Source organism: Chenopodium quinoa, unplaced genomic scaffold (assembly GCF_001683475.1).
Source record: "Chenopodium quinoa cultivar QQ74 unplaced genomic scaffold, ASM168347v1, whole genome shotgun sequence".
NCBI classification, from domain to species: Eukaryota; Viridiplantae; Streptophyta; class Magnoliopsida; order Caryophyllales; family Amaranthaceae; genus Chenopodium; species Chenopodium quinoa.
In genome coordinates, this window is record NW_018743850.1 from 4,494,033 (window position 1) to 4,513,179 (window position 19,147).

The 19,147-nt window shown below is 33.8% G+C and overlaps 1 long non-coding RNA gene and 1 pseudogene across 1 annotated transcript; both read right to left on the reverse strand.

Moving 5' to 3' along the window:
* Window positions 1-1,117: 1,117 nt before the first annotated feature.
* LOC110686024 lies at window positions 1,118-3,684 on the reverse strand (annotated as a pseudogene).
* Window positions 3,685-4,208: 524 nt separating this feature from the next.
* On the reverse strand, window positions 4,209-8,376 carry LOC110686025. Its single transcript, XR_002504139.1, has 3 exons — window positions 8,189-8,376; window positions 6,607-6,898; window positions 4,209-5,095 (listed from the first exon to the last, which is right to left on the reverse strand). It is a non-coding gene; the product is annotated as an uncharacterized LOC110686025 (long non-coding RNA).
* Between the last annotated feature and the right edge of the window lie 10,771 nt (window positions 8,377-19,147).

A 19,147-nucleotide genomic window follows, 5' to 3' on the forward strand; every position in this document is an offset into this window, starting at 1 on the left:
AAAACTGATTGCTCATTTCCCAAATGATCAAAGAAATGTTTGCTTATTTTACAAATGAGCAACTAAGTATTTGCTCATTTGACAAATGAGCAAACTAATGCTTTTGCTCATTTGTTAAATTAGCAACTAAGTATTTGCTCATTTAACAAATGAACAACTAACTATTTGCTCATTTGCTAAATGAGCAAAAAATTGATTGCTCATTTGACAACTATTCATTAGATAATTTATCAGCCTATACTTCTCTATCATAACATACCTCAGACCCTCCCCTAAAGTATCCTCTTCACTACACCTCCAAAAAAAATCTATGTGATATTTTACTTTTTTTTTAATGATTTTGTATGAGCAAGAACTCTATTGAAAAGGAGTGTGTTGCCGATGTTGGTTCATCAAGGGCTATAGTGGCTGTAAAGTCTGAGAAGCTCATTGCATCTATAAAGTTAGAAAACAAGCAGAAGAGATTCAAATCAGTTGCTACTAAGAGTAAAGGAAAAATAGGGAAGGAGGGCAGATTAGGAGGTCAGGCAATTGTTATAATGTTCTTAGGATTTACATATAGAACAGTATTAGTATTAGTTTTTATGATGTTCTCAATGGCATAAATGTGTCTGTGTTAATCTTGTTCTTATAACCTTTGGTATGTTTTGCAATGGTAAACATTTTCTAAAAGTTGATCATTTTCATTGATATTTGCAAATAATTACAGGTTATATAATTGCAAAACAATTCTTTGCTCATTTATCAAATGAGCAAACTATTTAATGCTTATTTGTCAAATGAGCAAATAATTCTTGCTCATTTTGTCAAAATTTAATATTTATTCTTTACTAATTTGTCAAATGACCAAATAATTTGTCAAAATGAGCAATTAATTTTTTACTCATTTGTCAAATGAGCAATTAATTTTATTCAATTAATTACGGTCAAAATTTCATGTCTGATCTAAATACATTTCGGAGGAAATACTCTTCATATGATACCTAAAACCTACCTCGAATTTTTCAACATCAAATACTACTTCGTGTAAGCTATTTCAATGGATACATTAAAAATACAGCCATTTTAAGTGACTAGTGTTTTCAATCTCATATTAAAGATTAATTTTATCCATTCATACATGCACTTAAAAACAACGGCAACTTTTAGGAATTTGATGCATTTAAGAATAAATCGAAGAGTATAAAAACTACTCGTAATATCTTAAGCAAGTGCACAAGAAGACCCGTTATTCATACTAATGATTTCAATGTAAAATATATAAGTTGGCTCTATTAAGATAAATCGATGAGCTCATACAACTTAATTTGTCAACCGATTTATTGCATGCGTGTGACTAATAGCCCCATCCCGTACACCGAAGCTCAATTCTTGTATTAAGGAATTCATACTACAATATGATGAACCACCATCTTCAACAGCCTTCCTTGCTAATCCTTTCAACTTCTTTGCCCTGCTTCTTATCTCCAAGGCCTTTTCACCCACCATTACTCTTCTTATAGCTTTCTTTACATCTTCCGATTTTACATTCTCCACTATTTTATAGAAGTTCTTAGCTCCAATCGAAACCCCGGTCCTCAAAACCTGAGTCACCAACTTTTCATTGAAAAATTGCTCAGCAAAGACCAGCCAAGTTACCATAGGAACCCCACATGATATGCCTTCTAATGTCGAGTTCCACCCACAATGTGTCACGAATGCTCCTATAGCTCCGTGGTCCAAAATTAGCATTTGAGGTGCCCATCCCCTTATAATCAGTCCTTTTCCTTCCAATCCTTTTTTCAAATTCATTTGGTAACCAATCTTCAATTTTCACCTCCTCATTGTCATTGCATTTCCTCACCACCCATATAAAATCTTGCTCGGAAGCTTCTAGGCCCATCGCAATCTCTTGGAGTTGCAATGTTGAGACTTTGGCTATGCTACCAAAGCAAATGTAAACAACCGAATTAGGCTGCTTCGAATCAAGCCACTTTAAGCACTCACGCTCATCAATTGAGGAATGGTCCCCTTTTGGAACTTAGCTTCTTTTTCGCGGTTACATAGTGACACAGGACCTATATGCCATGCCCTCCTACCCATAACCTTTGTATAATAATTTGCATAATCAGGCTCGAGCTCATAAAAGCTATTCATAATGATTCCATAGCTCCTCTCTTCAGCCTCCATAACACGACCTAGTATTTCCATCCATTCTTCCGTGGTCCTATCTTTTACGTGCCCATTCATAATAGGACTTAGTTGAGATCTTGTAAGTATTATTTCATGAGGAATTTCAGGGATGACGAATTCCTCATCTTCAGATGAGACTAATTTCTGAGGCTCGTATTTCATCATCGCGTGCCCCACACATTGTGCAAAGTAGCTAGTTCCATGAAACACCAACCTTGGCACGTTAAATTTGGCTGCAACATCAGTTGCAAAAGGGTACATCATATCCGCGACTAGGCAATTAGGCTTGTATTTCTCCATGACTTGCTCAAGTGATTCTTGTAGCAAGTCAGTGGCCTTGAAAAATTTGATAAATAATTCATCAGAAGTTATTTGGCCGCAATTCTCTATTCCCTCCGGAATGACACCTTCCTTATATGGAAATGGTACAATTTCAACATCAATTAATGGAAGACCGACATTTTTGTAGGCCCTCGATTGAAGTGCTTTAATAATAGTTGGTGCGTTGAGAGTGGTTGTGATGATGATAGTTTTGACATGGTTGGCTGCAAACAGCTTCGCGATGTCAATGATTGGGAGCATATGACCAGCAGCCATAAGCGGAAAGAGGACTACACGAAGCCTTTGTGGTTCGGCACCCATTATTTATCAAGGAATTTTATCTTAAGCTAAGCTTTGATGGTGTTATTAAGTTTGTGGGATACATATGAACAAGCTAAGTTGGTTACTTATATACCAATTAATCAATTATTTAAAGTGTAAGAAATAATTCGATCTAGTGTATTATTGTATGTCATTCCCTACGTTACTATATTTGTCCACACATTAAGTCATTATTGATATTTGCATGCATGTTCATCTAATGGATGTTTAGTTTAGTGAAATTCCATTTAATTGTCGTTATGTAGTCATTCAATGTTCATAAATGATAATTATGTTTGAATCTAAGAGTTCTGCAGAGTTCTAGCCTTCTAGGTTGATACTCTCTCTAAAAAAGAATACTTACTCCTGTTTTTTTTTTTTTAATACATCACTTTTTTTAATTAATCGTTTCAATTTAAGTGCATTATTTCCTCTTTAAGACATCTCTCTTTTCCTAAAATAAAAAATAAAACAATAAAAAAAAAAAAAAGACAAGTCTTATTTTAATTATATATTTCTCCTCACATGTCCAAACTCCACCTGTTTTTTAATTAATATTATTTATCTCCTATCACATCCTTTACTTTAAAAAAAAAATCTATTTTCTATTTTGTATAATTTTTTATTCTCCAACAAACTCCACTTACACTTTGTATAATTTTTAATTCTCCAACAAACTCCACTTATACAATACTCTATTCATCCCTTATTTAGTGGTCTATTTGGTTTTTTTCACGAGAATTAAGAAAGTTGTAAATTCCTTAAACTAATGATTGGGAGTACAAATATGCAAATGGGGTTAGTGAGAGATATAGAGGGAAAAAAAAAAGTAATTGGTTATCATTGAAGAGAGAGGGAGAGAAAAAAAAAAAAAAAAGTGTTAAAAAATGATGTCAAAAGTACATAAAAAAAATTGATGATAACAAATCAAAAAAAGTGTAATTTTATCAAAATGTACACTTTTTAAATAAAAATAGGCCACTAATTTTGGCTACTCAAAAATAGAATAGAGACCACTAAGGGAAGGAAGAAGTAGTTTATACTCTGTACTATTACAATAGTACTTGAATTATAATTAGAGAGGCATCATAATACTAACACAGTAACACTACATTAATCATGGATTTGATCTATTTTTATTGATTTGTAGAAAGTTCCTTTGTAATATAAATATAGCAAAAATACATATTTTAAGGATGATAGGATATCAAGAGTAAGATCCTGTGGGACGTGAGAGAGTTTCTAGATGGAGAAATGAGACAAATTGTGATGGTTTGTTTTAACCCGTGATACTGCACCGCATGCAATATTGTTTGTGTCGGTAGTTTGTCTCCTACTATCAACTGAACTGGCTTTGTTAGTTTGTTGTAACAAGATGGTCCATAAGAGGTCCCAATAATTAATACGAAGTTGTATGATACGAGTAATATATTACGAGTAATAATGGAGTCTACTAGTTTATGTGTTGGACGAGTTCAGCTCTAGACTGTACTTGAAAGATTGTAATGCAAATAGAATCTTGTACTTTAATGGCTTTTCAATGGTTTAAAACATGATCTAGCAAATATGGAACACCTCGACCAGAGCAGAAGATAGTTACAGTTCAAATAACATCAGAATTACAGGCTAAGATATGATCCTTACAAAGACTAATTTGTTCAGGTGTATAAGGTCGAAGCAAACAATCTAGCACGACACCTACATGGCTAGTTACGAGAACTAAAACACAGACAGGGCCGATGCAGATACGGAAAGCTTAAACATCATGTGATCCCTCAACCAACCAGTACACCACATTGCATATCTAGTTACAAATCGTCAGATTTTACACACTGCACTTACAAACTTCTCTCTCATGCAGCAGGCAACTCAGAATAAACTAGATGAATCTGCCAGAAACGCAATTAAATTTCACACTCATATTCTGTCATATAAGAGAGATGGTAGAAGGCAGAAAATGGAGCTAGAAGGTTCAAACTGAATAAGCTCAATGCAGCAAAGGAGCACAAAGCCTCTATAATTGAAGTTTGACTTTTGGGTAAGCAGACCAGCAACATGAAGGCCATTTTATTAGAGTATGTATGTATCCAAAGGATCATTATCATGTGGCCGTCTAAAAGATATTACAAAATTCTGTACAACATGGCAGTGTTTACAGATTTCAATGACGATCATCTCGAAGTTCAATTTGCAGACAAATAGTTTCTCCCACACCATCAAACAGTGAAGGTTTCCAGATTCCAAGCATCCCACCACTAATCCTCTATGGCCTTATCAGCAACTAGCATCACATTTCATTTATGTAAAATGAGGTTTGTAACATATCATCTTAAGAGATTAGAAGCATATCATGTAACTAATCAAGCTTTAATCATAGCATATGGAAGTAAGGCCTGAATCAGATGATCACGAATTCTTAAAATACCAACTGGGGTCAACAAAGAAAGAAAAACACACTTATAACAAGCAAGCAAACAAACAGGATCACAAAGATAAATGACCTCCACTTACATATATGAAGAATCCATCAATTTTCTCGACAAAGCACCCTCCAACAGAGACGCAAATTACATAACAAAAATTATCGTCCTAAAGACTACAACATTACCCTCGCTTTATTTTCTATGTCAGAAGGATCAATGAGTTACTTTCTCTCATCCTAGCCATCTTTAACAGTATTAGATCTAGCAAATCTCTCCTTTTCTCTGCTTATATCCCTGCTTTTTTATTTAGTATCACTAATTGAAGCAATATCAGTTTTCACAAGCTCTTCATTAATAATTCCAGCTCCTGAATAACCCTTCTTTTTCTCTTCTTCTTCTTCACAGACTGTATGTTTTCAATAACCTCATTACACACATTTGATATTCAAACAAACCAGCATGACCAATACATACATATCCCGCGTTTATAAAACAGTAGTTTCTCCTTTCATATTAGATCCAACAGATTCTTCCTCCTTTTACAGCATTCAATCCTGCTGCCTTCTGCATCACTGATTGCATTGACATGGCTGTCATTTAGACCACCAAAAGTTTTTTAAATGAATTGGACGAAACCTCCCCAACCTTTTTCATTTTTTACTTCTCAATCACCAAAAGTTCAACTTTCTCAGTACTCATGATTAGTTCAAATTCAATAAAACTAGTACCGCCAATAGTATCATCTACATCAGGGAATCCATCATCACCAACAGTATCATCTACACCAGGAAAACCAGCATGTTTATTTTTTCAGTTTTATTTCTCTTTTCTTTTTCTGCACCTGCTCATTGCCAAAGCTCTTATCTTCTCTACCACTAACTGCATGCAAATGGCTACTATGCGGTGTACACCTCAAATATTCTTTACATAACAAACTATCTTCCATATCCTCAATTTCATTCTTCACTCTCTTGTTCTTGATAGACACACCCTTCTCAGTATTATCATGATGATTTTGAAAAAAGAAAATTAACATAAACAACATTACCATTAAGGTTCTTCGTTCCTTTAGATTTTACTTATTTCTTTTTCTTAGCATGAACTTCTCCAACATTCCTCTCCTCGCTTCACCAGCACAATATCACTATCAACCCAAGCATCAGATTTTAAAACACCATTCTCCTAGGGATATGTTATTTACAAAGTAAGCAAAAGCTGGGCAAACTTTTCATTAATCAAAGTACCAAAAATTTAATGAAGCATGCAATATAAACTCGAAAAGACAAGTGCATACGTAGATTCACATACAAGAAACTACAAAAGATTAGCTACAGGCAGCAGGTTGTTTGGTTTTTAAGAGAAGACGTACATTTTCTCAAGTATTCATTGGATGTGTTTAGGGATTTCGCCTTTGTTCAAGAGAGATAACGAGTACTCTGCAGCATCAATGAGGTCAGCAACATTGTGTAGAGACCTCTCTTCAGATCCCAGCATGAAGATAGCACGAACCTCAGCTTTCTTGGCCATTCTTGCTGCAAAGGGCAGCGGTAAGTCTGGAGAATTAAGACTCCGCAATATTTGTCTGTACAAAGATAGAACTCGACCCTTATTCCTCATTAAATCCTCCGTTGTTGCCCATATCAGACCTTTTGCCATTCGATCTGTTGCATCAGTCATATCACAACATCCGAATCAGAAACCCAAGTAACTTATGCAGCAGGCTCATTAACTTATCCATTACACAACCTTCAAATCAAACACCAATTCATATGAAACATATACATACAAGGTTACCAGAATCAAAATTCTACTTTAGATGGGAAGAGTTGTGAAATTGGATCATAGAATTGACCGATCCAACAAACATTGCAAAAATATAAAACTATACTCAACCATGTAAACTGATTACTCATTTTCTATATAAAGCATGAAAAAATTCAATTTTTTAACATCTAAAATCTAACCGATAAAATGGAATTACTAATCAAGAAATATAGAAGAATGGGCGTAATCAAGAAATTCAACTAAAGAATATAAAATGAGCACAATCAAATAATCAGTTTGCAATGAGCATAATTAATTAAATGGAGAAAATCTAGTGAAATCCTCTTGAACCTTGAATGAAAAATCAGATCCGTATCCAGGAATTTGTCCTTATGGATTTGGAATCACTAAACGCATAATGAATCACATATCATACTTTAAATAAATAACTCAGGTGTGCACAATACATGTCCAAATTTTAAAATACATTTTGAGGCGGTTGATCAACTGGAATAGAAATTTGAAGAGGAACAAAGATGAATTTTATGATTTTGACACACGATCTTTCCAAAAATATTCTAAGCGGTCTTTCATCTCCTAATGGATACAACGTCAAAATATACATATTAACATTCATAGTTTCACACCATTACCCATTAATTAAATAACAATTTAAAAACTTCACTCAATAAATTAACATTTACAGTTTCATGTGATTTACCCATCAAGTAATTAACAGTTTTACAATTTCAATCAACTATTTCACAACTTCAAATCCTCAATCAACAAATTTACAACTTTAATCAATAAATTAACAACTTCAATCAACAATGAACAATTTCACAGCTTCAATAACAATCAGGCCCGTCCCTGAGGCAGGGCAGGAGGGGGGCAGCCCTGGGCCCAGGGAAAAGAGCTCTAATTTCATAGTTGAATCCTAACATCAAAGGGTTGTGCAATACATTAGCAACCAAATTTGATTCAATTATCTCATAATTTTAGGGATAGTTGATTCAATTATCTCATAATTTTAGGGATATTTGATTCAATAATCAAATTAGGCTCATAATTTTCTTTTCTTTTGGTTATGATGGTTTCATAATCTTAGAATTTAGAACCAGTAGTTCAGATTTTCGAACCATTAGATTGTGAAATTGAAATGATGATAACAAATATAAACAACTTACCTCAGAAGCTGCTTCAATGGGGGATACAAGAACTAGATTCAATGGAGAATGTCAACTGCGCTTCAATGGAGAACGTTGAGTGCGCAAGATCTGACAGAGAGCAATTCAATGGGTTGGACGCCTTGGAGCCCTATTAAAAGTCATGACCCACCACAATTATTAATGAGTTAGATCCGTCTAATAATCAAGGAAGGTACTAAATGCAGGTATGATTTTACCTAAATGTAGGATAACTTAATTTTTAATGAATTTTATATTTCCAATGTTACCCTTGTTTTAATCTACCCTCTTTCCACCCCATATCTATTTAATCACCCCTAACGTTTTACTTGTACATATTGTTTGGTTCAATATTAGTAAAGGAAAAGAAGAGAAAGAAAGGGAAGGGAAAAAAAAAATTAAGAAAAGGAAGTTGTGTTTTTATTTTCCAATATTTGGTTAATCAAAGGAAATGAAGGGAAAAGAAAGAAAACTTATAAAGGATAACTTTTATTTTTCTCTTTCCAATTGAATTCCTCCGTTTTGGAGAGGAAAGCAAAGCTAAAAATTTGTAATGGAACTTTCCTCCCACTTCCCTTCCTTTCCTTTGAATTCTCATATTACTAATTCAACCAAATATGGGAACATAATTAAAACCCTTTCCTTTCTTTTCTTTTCCATCCAAATCCCTTCCACCAAAAAGGGTCGTAAACAAATCTCAAAGTCTTCTTCAACCATTCATCAGTTCAAACTTTGTAAGGCTTGATGAACGATGATGATGTCATTTTGACGATTTTCTAAGGCACTAACTTTAATATGACTATTGGACAAATTTAACTTCTGTAAAATATTTTTAGAGACCTTCATTTTCAAGACCCTGATAAATTTTGTAGAAAAAAAAAATCAATACCTTCATCCTATTACCGACTATTCCAAGACCTTCAGTTTACTAACGACTATAATTTCCGAGACCTTCATTTTACTATCGGAATGAATTTCAGGGGCCTTTTACTACCTACCCGTTATAATTTCTGGGACCCTTTACTGCCTACAGGTTATAATTTTCGGGGCCCTTCACTGCCTACCGGTTATAATTTCTGGGACCCTTCATTTTTTTTCCGATCGAATTACAACTTCATTGTATTGTATGACAATAAAATCAAATTCATTGTTCAAAACTTCCAACCTTAAAAATACAAAACACCTCTTTGTTGTAAGTTTTCGATTTCCTAATTAGCATAATTGCCAAAATATCAAACTTAAAAAATTCAACAATAGGAAAGCTTTCAAGCTTGTTCCTAAATGTATCATAGGAGATGAAAAAGGGATTCTTAATAGTAATAAGGAGTGGAATTAAGTTGGATTATAAAAAGGGTAATATAGTCTATAACATATCTAAGTTTCATTTTTTAAATCCTGTATTTAGGTTATTTTGTACTACATTTAGCACTTGTGATAATTAAATGGGCTGGGTCTAGGGGTGGGACTTTTCAAACCGAACCGTGAAACCGCCCGTTACCAAACCGAACCATCACGGACCGATCCGTTTATAAACCGAAAACCGAACTGAACCGTTCAATATCAAACCGAAACCGAATTGAACCGCTGAATGTCAACCCGTTACGGACCGTAAACCGATAACAAACCAAACTGCGCAAATCTGAACCGAAACGAAACCGAACCGAATGGTTTATAAACCCGTTAATGACCCGAACCGTTTATAAACCGAAACCGTTTAAACCGAAAAAAAAACCGTTTAAACCGAACCATTTGTAACCCGCTAACCGCTTAAACCGACCCGTTTATGAACTGAAACCGTTTAAACCTCACGTATTAACCGAACCGTTATAATCCGCTAACCGTCTAAACTGAACTGCCATAACCCGTTAAACTGTTAAAATCGAACTGTTTTCGAATCGCAACCTGTTTAAACTGATCCGATTACAAACTGCTTAATTCAAATTGAATTATTTACAACCTAAATGGCTAAATAGTAAATACAATTAATGTTAATAAATGTAGATCTAATCAAACGGCGTAGGTTTATACAAAGGTTTATATCACCTAGATCTAGGCCAACGGCATTATTAATATCGTTTCAGATTACTTATTTATTTTAATTACAAGATATATCATTTGTATCATTTTCATTCCAGTAATGCTAGTCCACCCAAATTATCTTCATTGTTCCTTCATAAAGATATTCATGATCATCCAATAACACTCAAAGCCTCAAAGGTAACATAAGATTGGAGATGTATGAGATTGCGTTACACAAGTGGCATAAGCATTAGAATATTACTGTACTAGTCAATAAGGCGTACAATCATTCACATTATCACTTTATAAAACTTTCTTATACAAGTATTTTGTAAAGGGGAGGACTAAAATGTTTATAATACACATTTTTTTAGCTTTTCTTAAATTAAACCAGATATTAAGTAAAAGAATTTTAATAAATACGGAGGCATCCCAAATCTGTAGCCACAATTATTTCATAACATTACCACAAATCCAGCAGATAAATAGCATTAAAATTAGAGTAATATCAACAAGCAATTAAAAAAAGTCACCATTTTCATTAATTAAAATTCACAATACATATACCAATACATAATGAAACTACTATCAATACTACCCAGATTAGATTTCAGATTTATCAACTGAAACATCATCAAGTTTAGGGTTGCAAAAAATGATACATGATAAGATGAAGGGAGGAGTGAGAATGTGAGTGATTTGGGAGCAGAATCTTGAAGCAGAATCTTGAAGCAGCAGCACAGCACCCAAGAGCAGAGGAAATAGCAGCAACAAGCAGGAACCAGCACACGCAATAACAGATCAGCAACTTATCAGAAGCAAGGAATAATATAAGCAGAAGGGACTCAGCAGGAACTTATTTTTGTTTTTCAAAATTGCTCTCAGATTTACGTTTATCGTATCATCACTGAGCAATGGCTGTTTTAACTTAAAACTTGAAAAATGCTGCCAGCAAGTACATATACATTGAAGTCTCAACATAAATGACAAGGGAAACGATGATTCAAGAAAAATTAAAACAGCAAGCATAAGAAACAGCAGCAACAAAACTTATCATAAATTCCTAACACAAAAGGCAGCAACACAGCACCTCAAGCTGGCAGGAGGCAGGAACCAGCTCATGCAGGCAACAATATAGGCAATAACAACTCAGAGACAACAACCAAAAGGCAAAAGCACTACCAGCAGGTAGCAGCTCATAACAAGCTCAAGCAACTTCAAAATTATAGCTTTTGTTTTTTAAAATTGCTCTCAGATTTACATCACTGAGAAATGGTTGTTTTAACAAAAACTTGAGAAATGCTGCCAGCAAGTACCAAATACATTTAACTATTTAAGTCTCAACATAAATGACAAGGGCAACGATTTTAAAAGTCTTGAAAAATGCTGCCAGCAAGTCTGAAAATAAATGACAAGGGCAACGATTTTTCAAGATAAAATAAACCACAATGAGACACAAATACCAGTTATGCAGATGAAGCACTTTCGGCTTCAATCTCTTTACCAATAAGGAGGACGTCTTCCTCAACATCCGCTTGATAACCACGACACCAATTTTGGGTGGTAACCAATGCCTCAACATTCTTTGGCAAAAGTTTACCCCTATATTTGTTCAAAATACGACCACCCAAACTAAAAGAAGATTCAGAGGCCATCGATTTATTAGGAATGGCCAAAACATCCCTTGCCATATTAGCTAAAATAGGAAGAGAAAAAGCTTGAGATTCCCAGTACTTGAGAACGTCAAAATGTTCCCCTTGAATTAATCGCGAACGAGGTCCATTCAAATATGCCTCAAGATCAGCCAGAGGGCATCTAGTTGAATCATCACATTCGTCATCAACCTCATGCAACTGAAACAGATTTTTTATTAAAAGTTAAATTATGACATTACAAATAAAAATAGAAGACTACCATTAATATTGAGTATATTGTATAACATAAATACCGTGAAAATATTTTGAGATCTCAACGTGCGATTAGAATTTTCAGATTGAGCTGTGTTTGAAGAGGCAGGATTTCTGCAGCTTGTATTAGATGCAGTAGAATAAAATTTATAAAGGTCATAAAAAGCTTCCTTAATCATCATAATCTTTTCGTCGCATGCCTCATCATTATACAACGAGTTCAACATATGTCTCACTCGAAACAACTTATAACGAGGATCAAGAGCAATGGCAACTGAAAGTATCAAACTATAATCCTCCCAATAACTCTCAAACTTCTCAAGCATAACTGCTGCCATGGGTGCAAGTTTAGGGTCTTTAAAGGCTTGAGTAATAGCGTACTCAATTTTTAAAACACTAACAAAATACAAATTAGAAGTGGGATATTCGGTACCAGAAAATAACACAGTTATATCATTAAATGGCTGAAGGAAATCACAAATTTTTTGAATGGTATCCCATTCATCAGCATCAAGTCTATAAGAAAAACCCAAAAACCTACTAGTATATAGAATCAAGGCATCCTTAGCTTCTAAGGCTTTTCGGAGCATTGTATAAGTGGAATTCCAACGAGTCACAACATCGAGACATAACTTACCATTAAAAGCAGAGTCTAACTCAGACAAAGCATTCTCAAATTGAGTTAATCTAGAATCAGAAGCATCAATATATTTAACAACCTCACGCAATTTTTCAACACTTTCATGAACTTCTTTTAAACCTCTTTGAACAATAAGATTTAAAACATGAGCTGAATATCGAACATGAAAGAATTTCCCATTACAAGGAAGAGGAGAGCATTGCATTAATTCTTTTTTCAAATATTCAACCATAACATCCATAGAACGAGCATTATCAACGGTCATTGAAAACGCCTTACCTTGAAGGTTCCACTCTTTAATCAGTTTAAACACAAACTTTCCAACCTCAACACCAGTATGGGGAGGGCCACAATATCTAAAATTTAAAATTTTAGACCTAAGAGACCAACTGTTATCAACATAATGAGCAGTCAAAGTGAGATAGCCTCGGTTAGTACATGCAGTCCACAAGTCACATGTAAAGCTAACTCTACTAGAAACATTAGCCAAAGACTCATGCAACAAGGATTTATATTTATCATGCTCAGCAATAACATACTTTAACATAGTTTTTCTACAAACATGCTGCACCTTAGGATTCAAATATGCATGAAGTTCCCTAAGATATTCATGCTCAACAATATTTAAAGGATATGCATGGCAGATTATAGCTTTAGCAAACTTTTGTAAATAAGTTTTTTGATCAAATTGTGATTCGTTACCGGACTGGAGACCATGCTTTTCCAAACATGCATTAATATGAGCTCTACAAGTTGAAGTACCCGCTTTACCAGGTGCTTTATATTCTTTGCCACACAAATTACAACGAGCATAATCTACCTTTTTATTACCTATCGTCTTTACAAAAAAAGTGTAATGCTTCCATATACATGCGGTTCTTTGACGTTTATTAACAGAAGGATTGATAATGCCGGTATTACTAGAATCATCATCCGGGACAGAGGCAGCTTGAGAGCTAACAGTATCAAAATTTGATTGCCTCTCTTAGTCAAATTCATCATACTCGCGAGACATGACTGAAACAAAAAAAAAAACAGCATTTATAAGTACCAAATTAAGTGACAGATTCTACTAATAGTGAGCAATTAAGCATGCATTGTCTCATGTGACTGACATATGTGTACATTTTAAGTACTAACTTTAAGCCAACTTTAAGCCAATCATACAAGTATACATTTTAAGCATGCATGATTTCCCTGGTAAGTCATTTTTTTCAGTAAGGCATAAGGACCCACAATTGAATTTCAATGGATAAATTCATTCTTGAGTACAAAATATGCCAATTATTACAAGTATGCAATTGACAGTATGGTCAACCATCATTTTTTATGGAGTATGGACCAAAGCATGAAGCACAACTGCACAAGTATTCCAATAAATAAACAATGCATGTATTCCAACAATAATAATCACATAATCTGAACAACCCATCATCATTACTTTTAAATCGAGCATAATAAACAACAAAACAGCACAAATTTACCATTTTCCCGTAAAAAACAAAAATACAATCAACAACAGATTTTAGGCATATTTCGACTATATTCAAGCAAGAACAACAACAATAATCAAATACAAAAACAGAAAAACTGTATTAAAAAAAACGAAAAGGAAAAAGTAATTACCTTTGACGGCTTGAAGGAGATTTGAAGATGGAGAACTGCCTGAACTGGAGATCAAAAGAAAAAATCAAGAATGTAGATTATCAAAACTTGAAATAAAAAAAAAAAACCGAAACGAAAACGAAAAAAATCAAAAAAATTAACAAAAAAATTACCTTGAGGTTTGACAGCTTGAAGGAGAGGAAGATTTGAAAAAAAAAATGAGAATGGAAAAGTCAGAAATCAGAACTTTAAATCCAAAACAAAAAATGAAACGAAAACAAAAACCCTAAATAAAAAAAGTAAAAAACCGAAACGAAAACGAAAAAAATCAAAACGAAAACAACAAAAATTAACAAAAAATTACCTTGAGGTTTGACGGCTTGAAGGAGAGGAAGATTTGAAAAAAAAAACGAGAATGGAAAAGTCAGAAATCAGAACTTAGATCCAAAACAAAAATGAAATGAAAACAAAAACCCTAAATAAACAAACCGAAACAAAAACGAAAAAAATCAAAACGAAAACAACAAAAATTAACAAAAAATTACCTTGAGTTTTGAACTTTTGACGGCTTGAAGCCTTCAAATTGAAGGAGAGGAAGATTTGAAAAAACAAAAAAACGAGAATGTAAAGCGAGAAATCAGAACTGTAGATCCAAAACACAAATGAAACGAAAACAAAAACCCTAATTAGGATTTTTAAAAGTTGAGAAGTTGAGATTCTTGAGAATTTCAGAACGAAAGAGTGAGAAACTGAGAAGTTAGAGAGAGAAACTATGATAGATTGAGAATAGAAGAGTGATTGAGTGAGTAAAAGTGTAAAACGACTGAATGGCTGATAGAGTGGGTTTTTTTTTTTCTAGGTTTAGGTTTTACTTGTTCAGTTGATCTAACCGTCCATATTCAATCTCAACATCTAACCGTTCATTTTTTTTTGTAGATTCCAGAATATTCATCTAGATCTAACGGTCTAGATTTTTCTTTGTGCTTTTCTAGGTCTTTTTGACCGTTTTTTTTAACTATTTATTATTATTATTATTTTGAGGGATTATTATTATTATTATTATTATTATTGTTAGTATAATTATTTGTTAATATTATTATTATTACTAGTTTACTACTACTATTATTATAATATTATTATAATAATTATTATTATTACTATTATTATTATTATTATTATTATTTATTATTATTATTATAATTATTATTATTATAATTATTATTATTACTATTATTATTATTATTAGTTTATTACTTATAAGTTATAAATTGTAAGAAACGCAAATGTTTCAAAATTGAAATTGATTCAATACGACATAGTTAATGACTTAATGAGTTAATGCACATCAATATCTGACATCTCTATATGTATATTATATATATCTGTGAGTCTGTGACTGTATATCAGTATATATAATAAACTAATAATAACTTAATAAGTAATAATACTAATAACTAATAAAGTAATGAAAATCTAACCATTGTTTTTCATGGGCATTCAATCTAACCGTTGTATATTTGATTATTCGTACATTAGTATTGCATAATGATTTCATCACCACTTTAATTAGTGATTTCGTGATTTCGTCCATTTAACTTATTAAGTTGTTTGAGTTAGTAATCTAAATAAAGTAACAAACTAAATAACGAATCCATTTAATCTCGTGTAAGTTATAATTTATAAGAAATGCAATGTTTGAAAATGGAAATTGATTCAATACGATATTGTTAATGTATATGTAATTATAGATTAATTATTATGTATATCATATCGTACGAATGTACGGTTGGTATCATTATCATACTATCATAAGTATCATTGCCTCATTGAATTATTGGTATGTACTATATCGATAAACATATTTACATATCTGATTATTAAAACTTAAAAGTTTAAAACACTTGTTGATCAATCTAATTGAATACTTGTACATTCTTAATTATCGATTTATCGTATTATAAGTATCAACTCATTAAATCATGTTCATGATTTCGTGATTTCGTCCATTTAACTTATTAAGTTGTTTGAGTTAGTAATCTAAATAAAGTAACAAACTAAATAACGAATCCATTTAATCTCGTGTAAGTTATAATTTATAAGAAATGCAATGTTTGGAAATGGAAATTGATTCAATACGATATTGTTAATGTATATGTAATTATAGATTAATTATTATGTATATCATATCGTACGAATGTACGGTTGGTATCATTATCATACTATCATAAGTATCATTGCCTCATTGAATTATTGGTATGTACTACAATCGATAAACATATTTACATATCTGATTATTAAAACTTAAAAGTTTAAAACACTTGTTGATCAATCTAATTGAATACTTGTACATTCTTAATTATCGATTTATCGTATTATAAGAATCAACTCATTAAATTATGGTCATGACGCGATCTTTAAAACAATCATGAATTCATGACCCAAATCGCTTATAAACCGAACCGACATGATCCAAACCGTTCATAAACCGAACCAATTGAACTGTGTAAACCCTCCACTAAACCGGCCCATTTCAAACTGAACCGACATGATTCGCACCGTTTATAAACCGAACAGATATTGACCCGGGTAAACCCGCCCCTAAATCGACCCATTTCAAACCAAACCGGCTTGATCCAAACCGTTTGTAAACCGAACTGACATTGACCCGGGTAAACCCGCCCCCTAAACCGACCCGTATCAAACCGAACCGACATAATCCGAATCGTTTATAAACCGACCCGCTTATGACAAACCGAATTTAAACCGCAAAGAAATAAACCGGAACCAAACCGAGCCGTGACTAACCCAAACCGAACCAAACCGACCCGCCAGCTAAACTAAACCGTTTCAATCCGAACCGCTCCAAACCGAAATCGACTCAAACCGAGGTCAAACCGAACCGCCAGACCGAAGTCCCACCCCTAGCTGGGTCTTTATACGATCGTCCAATTATGGGACAGGGCGGGTCTTATAAGGGTTTAAAGTAAAAATTTCTTTATATGATCGTCCAATTATGGGACGGGGCGGATCTTATAAGGGTTTAAAGTAAACCTATTTTTGAAAAGTACAAGTATTAGTTAAAATTTAACACTTCCATTTCTCAAATACTATCTTCACACACCAAAGCTTGTATAAATTATTTGTAAGTTTTTATGGTTTTTTCTTAAAAATTTTGAAAACAACTAAAATTACATTAATTAAACCGAGTTTACAACAAACGAAAAGAAAGTATGGTAACATAAGTCAATTACAAGTTATCATGTGTTAAAGGTGGTTAAGATGAGTTTTCCTAAAAAAAAAGTGGTTAGGATGACTTTTTTGTCGTGACCTTTATACTATGCAATTGTATAAGTACTGTTACCTCTGCGATTTTAACATCAACTTATAGTCACCTACATTTTATATTGAATGCAGTTGCAGACTACTAAGTGTAAAATTGTATGAGTTGGTTAGTGATTTGTGTAAAACGGTAAATTATTAGTGAATAACTTTAGAAGTGACAGCTTTAATACTTTTTTTTTTTTTTAAAAAAAAAACATTCATCAAGTGCCATTAAAATACTATATCAACCGAAGAAATTTCCAAGATGCGAGGTGGGATTACATCACTCCACACCCGTTGGCCAAACTTCCAAGGTTGAAGGTGAGCCAATTCATGTGCGACATTATTACCCCCTCGCTTTACAAAAGACCATGAACACTGGTAAAATTAGAAGAAAAAAAAATCTAGAATATCCTCTATAATCAGATGAAAGGAACTGGAGCCATACAAACGCTTCCTCTGTGCCTCAATCACCACCAGATTATCACTCTCGATCTCAATGTAGCTCATACCCTAATGTCTCGCAATCTTCATGCCCCAAAATACCGCTTTTACCTCCACAATCTTAGTCTCCCATTTCTCACTCCACTGCACCGTAGCTCCCCAAAGCACCACCCCCTCACTATTCCTGCAAATTGCACCCAGCCCCGTCCCCACCTCCCCCTAAACACCAGCATCAATAATAATTTTAACCACACCAGATGAGACCAGCCCATCGAGACACTCTTTCCACCCCCTCCATTCCCCATGTTATTCAACTTTCTCACCTCACGCGCCCTCCCTATTAATCTTCAAAGCATAGGCAACAATTTGCTCAACATTCGGATTTTCACCCTCAATCATCCATTTGTTCCTTGAGCCGTAAATAGCCCAGCAGAGTACATGAAAGTTAAATTACCCATATCCTCTTCCCCAAAATTACCAAAACAGTGCTCCCACCAGTCAACTATACTACAAAAGAGTGAGACAACACCCTAGAATAATCGCACTTACTCCAAATTGCTCAGGCTAAGCTGCAATCTTTTTAACTCATGCATGACATATTCTTCATCTCTCTTGCAAAATGCTAGTAGCTAACTGTTAGGGTAAAAAGTAACTACAAAAGAAATTAGCTTAAAAATCTTATGTGGCCTAAAAAGCTAGCTTGCTAATTAGCTTACCATTGGAGCTGCTCTAATACTCCATCCATTCCTTTATTGGATACGTTTTGACTTTACACCCTAGTCGGCGATCCCAACCAATCTAGCGAACACCCAACCAAACCTTAACCTTTACTCTCGAACCCCACTTATGTGGCGAACTCACACCCAAACCCCAACCCTTACTCTCGAACCCCACTTATGCGGTGATCTCCCATCAAACCCCACCCTAGCCGATCGATTGAACCCACACAACCCTCACCCACCCTAGTCGGCACGAAGTTATGACCATCCAACCCTCCACACCAAACCCGACACCCTAATCTTT